Source organism: Rattus norvegicus, chromosome 19, assembly GCF_021556685.1.
Source record: "Rattus norvegicus strain SHRSP/BbbUtx chromosome 19, alternate assembly SHRSP_T2T, whole genome shotgun sequence".
NCBI classification, from domain to species: Eukaryota; Metazoa; Chordata; class Mammalia; order Rodentia; family Muridae; genus Rattus; species Rattus norvegicus.
The window spans coordinates 32,096,363-32,102,362 of NC_141552.1; positions in this window are offsets into that span (position 1 = coordinate 32,096,363).

A 6,000-nucleotide genomic window follows, 5' to 3' on the forward strand; every position below is an offset into this window, starting at 1 on the left:
AGAAACATCCTAGTACCTATAGTATGACATATACAGGAAGGTATCAATGTGTATCAAATGTATGCCCACATAAAACAAAACCATTTTACCCCATGTGGCACTAGACTAGAAAGTTAGCCATCAGGAAGAAACCATCTTGTTAGTGAGCATTTCTCCTCATACCGACTCCATAGAGAACAAAGGGCTCATAGGTCACAATAGCAGGCTCATGATAACTTTGAAGGATATTTAGAAATGTTAACAGTCACTTACTGAACTGTTGGTAGCTTGAACCCAGCCATAATAGAACTTAGAGCGAATCCCTGAGTATATGCTAGTAACAGGTTACTGTGCTTGAATCTTTCTATCTACTTGATGATTTCTTATTTTTTTTAAAGGGTACATTTAAAAAGCTGTTGAGAGTGAGAATGGTTTATATATTTCTTCATGCATATATTTAACATTTACTCAGGCAAAGTCTGGGAAATGGACTTTACAAGATAGAATGCATCATTCTTGTGAGGAAAAAAATTAAATAGAACAAATGGCCAAGATTCGGACCTGTTTTTTCAGTCTATGTTTTTTAAAATCCTCTGAAGGTAGCCTCCCCCTACTTCATCAGCAAACAAGAAAATGAAAGGAAAACCTTTTGATTTTAGAAGTGGAGAAAACAATTCCTCTACCTCTAAAATAATACAAGTTGTTCACACATTGCTAGGTTGGTGGGCGTGGGTTTGCTCATCAGAACACCCTCAATATTTCAAGGAGCCTTCAAGAGACAGTGTCTAGTGGGAAGAGGTTAGGTGTTGCCTTAGGTCCATGCCCAACTCCCAGCAGTGAGCAGACTGTGTGGTAGGATCAGTTCCCAGGAGCGCACCACTGTAAGTTAAGACTGTCTTATGCACTTGTCATTCATTAGACACTCACTGGGCTGTTTAGACTCACTAGTCCCAAGTATAATGAGCCAAATAAACCTCATTTCTTTATAAGGTATCCATCCTCCAGTATTTTATTATAGCTACAGAAGATAAGCAAAGATAGCCAGGCAGTGGGCAGGGCAGTTATTCAATCACCACCACAGGTCCAGTTTACAGATAACACTGCTGAGACCTGAAAAAGTAGACTGACTTGGCTGAGGTCACACTGGCAGTAAATACCAGATTAAATGCCTGTGTCATTTTCACTACATGGTACCGGTTCTATGATTAAATTGTGGCAGGTGCTGAAAGGTATCGTAAATCATGAAGCCTAACCAATGCCTCATAGCTCCCTCAAGCCTTCATTACGGACTACATGTCTTACTTTAGTTAGAGAAAAGAGTGCATGATTAAAGTGAAAAAAAGAAAAATCAGCGTACGAAGGTGTGAGCTAGAGACATGCAAGGATCCAGAACCAATGACAACTGTAAGCTCAAGGCAGGGAGTCACTCAAAGACAGGGACTTAATGTGTCCCTTGTCCACTGTCTGCCACTTAACTACTTATTGGCAGGAGAAGTTGTTTATCTCAATGTGTGCTTAGGAAGAAAGAAAAAGAAAGAAAGAAAGAAAGAAAGAAAGAAAGAAAGAAAGAAAGAAAGAGAAAGAAAGAGTGAGTGAGTGTGTAGAGGGAGGGAGAGAGGAGAGGGAGAGAGGGGGAGAGGGGAGAGGGAGAGAGGGAGAGGGAGAGAAGGAGGGAGGGAGGGAAGGAGAGAGAGAGAAAGAGAAAGAAAAGAAGGAAAAAGAAGAAAAGAGAAAAGGAAACTGAGATGGAGAAAAAGGAGAAGGAAGAAGAAAGGGCTGAAGTAAAGTGGGGAGGATAAGGAAGAGAAATTCATCAGGAAAGCAAAGGAGAAGTAAAAACCACAGTGCTATATGGTTCTCCAGTGGTCTAGAGCACCCAACTGCCTCCTAGTATGCATGGGCGATAACATGGCTAAGATAAAAGATGATACTAATAATGATGACAACCAATCATATTTTTTTGAATAAATAATACACAGGACAGGATTTTTTCCAAAAGATAATAGTAATAAAAAGTGCGTTTCAGTACAGCTGATATTTATGTAGACCAATATGAATCATATAGAAAATTCATTTTCCAGAGCAGCTGATTCCCAAACCACAGGGAGTCATTACCATCAATTATAGATGCGTTCACATTCAAATGACTCCTGTGGTGGAGGTCGTGATGAATGGACCGTCCCAGGATCTGTCTGCACATCTACATCAAGTGTTAGCCATTTTTCTTTCTCTCAAGAAATCAAATTCACCTTGAGAGTTAATTTGGGTTAGGGGAGCCTGCCTAGTTTGTTGTTCTTGTTGTTTGTTGTTGTTCTTGTTGTTGTTGCTGCTGCTGCTGCTGCTGTTGCTCTCTCTCTCTCTCTCTCTCTCTCTCTCTCTCTCTCTGTGTGTGTGTGTGTGTGTGTGTGTGTGTGTATTAATCTAAATTTCTTATCTCTTGCCACACCTCCTAGAATTTGAATGAAACTCCCTGGTGGGCGTACTTTAGAATAAGCATTTTCTCAGTCTTAACAACTCAAGCAGTTCAGACGGGTGTCCACTGGTCACTCAGTTTAGAGCCTACACCTCACCTCACCCACATCTTCTCAGCAACTTCATCATTACAGAGGGACAACGCTGAAGTCTTTCTTGAAGTGTTTCCGCAAGGAACAATGCTTACCTTAATATTTGGCCTTCAGTAACGGAAACTGCCATCAGAGAGCTGAGCCCAAAATATACCTTAGATGGCTCTATCAGACCATCCTTTCTTTTCAAGTTTGGGTTCTTAGTCTCTGAGTACAGAATGAAGTCTAGTCCCCAAATCCCCAGTTAAGATACAGTGTCTGGTTTGCAAACTGTCCTAAAACCCTAGGTCACCGATGTAGGCTCAGGATCTACAGCTCAACAGGATTTTACAGAGACGCAGGGTTAGCTTCATGATGTCTGGATTGTGAGCTTAGCTCACTGAAAACAGTTGGGTGGGGCTATTACACAGCCTGAGTCCTGGAGTTGACAGCAATTCTCTTAGGGGGAGAGGATTTCAAACTTTAATTGAATTTTCTCGGGGTTATTTTGAGTGAGCACTGGTTAGGCTAGTCCCAATTTTATTTTTTATTTTTATTTTTTGTTTCCTCCAGAACCTCATTAAACGCACACAGCAAACAAACCAGCACCCTAAATGCAATAATTCCATCAATCAAGGTCTATGCTAGAGATAGCCCAGACACACCACAATTACCCTTAACTGACAGGTAAGTTCCAGGAAGCCAAACTATACATGTGACTCTGTCGGAGACAGAAGCTCTCGTCCTGGGCCCTGTGACTGTAGTTGGGCAGTTGAGCAGATACACTGAGAAGTGAGATACTTGAAAGATTTGCTCTAATGGTTTCCTAAAGTTTGGCCCTTTAGTCGAGCTGGCTCTGTGTCTTTAAAGCCAGGCAATCTCAAATGTTCCATTTGTCTTTGCTCCATCATTGAGTTTCTCCTGGGTAATACAGTGGAGATCCAAAGGGAAGAAGGCAAGTTCACTCCAAAGCAGACCCCCATCCCTGTAGGGTCGCTCATATCTCAGCTCCCCAACCCTGTAAGTTCACACCAAACCCCCATTCCTTTAAGAACACATCAAACCCCTCATTCCTGTAAGATTATACGAACCCCCATCCCTGTAAGATCTTACTCCACCCCCCACATACCTGTAGGATTATGTTCCACCCCCCCATATCTGTAGGAACATACCTGTACTTAGTATGACTGTCATGAAGCCTGGCATACTTCTACTGAGCATACCACCACCGTCTTATTTTGGATCCCAGTTTGAGCAAAGGAGTCTAACAACATCCTCTATGGATCCAGCCAACCTCAGGCTTCCATGAGCTTCTTTTTCTGTCCTTTCAAGATTCATAAGCTCTGAAATCATATGTTTTCCCACCTTAAAACTTCACTAAGATTTACAAGGTAAGGCAACTTGCTGACAAGAGAAACGAGTGCATTACCTTCACCTTTTTCCTTCTATGATGAAGCTACCAGGCCTTGTTTGTTCCCAAACATGGCTTTGAAAAGCAGCCTGTTCCCTTGGCTGACAAAAAGGGAATGGCGGAGACTTCTCTTTCCTAAGCCATTTACTCTTCCAGCATTCCTGGGCTTCTCAGTCTGGATCCATCTTCTGAAAGCCCCTCCTCTCTTTAATGGTCCTCCAGAATGAACCAATCGTGGCTCCTGATGTATCAGAGTGTTGGATATTTTTTCTTATGGCAGTAGCTGAAAGCATTCTGCTGCTTCTAATTCCCTTTTCCAAGGGAGTCATTCTAACGTTGTATCCATGTGTGATATTTTGAATACTGATGGTCCCATAGACCATCTGTTTGAGTCAGTGAAACAGTTTGGGGAGGATTAGGAGGTATAATCTTTTAGAGGAGATGTGTCACTGGGTGGGGGGAGGGGCAGGCTTTGAGAGTCCAAAAGGTCACACCATTCCCAATTAGCTCTTTTGATATTGTGTTTGTGAATCAAGAAGTGAGATCTTCGATACTGCTCCAGTGTCATATCTGCCTGCCAGCTGCTATGGTCCCCACCACAATGGCAAAGGACTCTAACCCCCCTAAAATGCTAAGCCCCAATAGATTGTTTCTTCTATACACTGCCTTGGCTGGAGTCAGCAAAAAATAAGCTGCCATCGAAAATGCCTCCAGTCTTGGAACTTTGTGACCATGGACTTGATATCACAAGGGAAAGATTTTATCCCCTGAACTCACGGGACAGGTGGTGAGCAACACTCAGGCACCCTTCCAGCTATGTCTGTGAGGACAGGCAAAACTTTAGGGACTTGGTCACACTTAAAGATATTTCATTAACTGTATGTATGCAAGTATTCCAAACCCTGAAGTCTGAAGCACTTCTTATCCAAATCATCTTGAATAAGGAATACTTGGTTTTTGATGGATGACCAACACTTGTTAAACTAGACTTCTGTCATAAAGGCTTTCAAGGATTTTCCATCGTTTCCTAGAGGCACTAAGGTAAAGAAAGGTAGAAAGAACAACCACCTTTATAGTAACTAATTCTAGTAAAGGGATTGGGGGAGTCTTTAAATCTTCAGAATTGGAAATGTCCTATTACAAAGTTTAAATGATCTCGAACCTTTACTAATTTCTTTTAAGTTATTGAAGGAAGCAGATTTTTTTTAATATGGAAGAAAAGGAGAAGGAGGAGAAGGAGGAGGAGGAGGAAGAAGAAGATAAGGAGGAGGAGGAGGAAGAAGAGGAGGGAGAGGAGGAGGAGGAGGAGGAGGAGGGAGAGGAGGAGGAGGAGGAGGAGGAGGAACAAACTATGCTTGATAGCCAGACATAGCTTATCATGCATATCCCTGTACACAGACACACAGACCCAGTAGGAACCTTGCTATTTTGCTACTTGCCCCAAGTTAAATTCCAGGTAATTGGTCAGAGGGATTAAAAGTAGTGGGAAACCATGTGGCTTTAATGGTCTCACACCTGCCTTCATATAAATCGGCATCCTATTCCTGCCCTGCAACTTTTAAAGCTCTCCACTTGTGATTTACAGACACAGCCAATTAGGTGACAAAGAGAATAACATTTTGGGGAGCCCTTTCAGGGATCAGTCATTGCCTGTCCCTTCTACCCCCAACACAAGAAGAAAAGCCACTGAGTAGTTCAGGTCTTCCAGTCAGAACTCAGCTAAACCACTTGTATTCAGAAATTGCTAAGTCATGGTAGGACATGATGTTTTTTGGAACCGCTTGGGCAAGTCATCCTTGCAGCTCTTGTTTCTTCCCCGAGTCTCCTTTTGTGTTAGGTTATTTCTCCAGGACAAGATGTACCCCAGTGACAATTCCTCTTGCAATCTAAAGGGTCAAATGGGACCTCTGACAGCATCTGAGGGTGGGAAGAAGCATGGCCCCTAGGGGGACAAATGACAGCTACATTCATTGAGAGTAAAACAGATTAGAGAGCTGCAGATGCTAATCTGTCCACACATGGCCCTGGCCTTCCTATAGCAATGATAGGGGCTGGGGATTTAGCTCA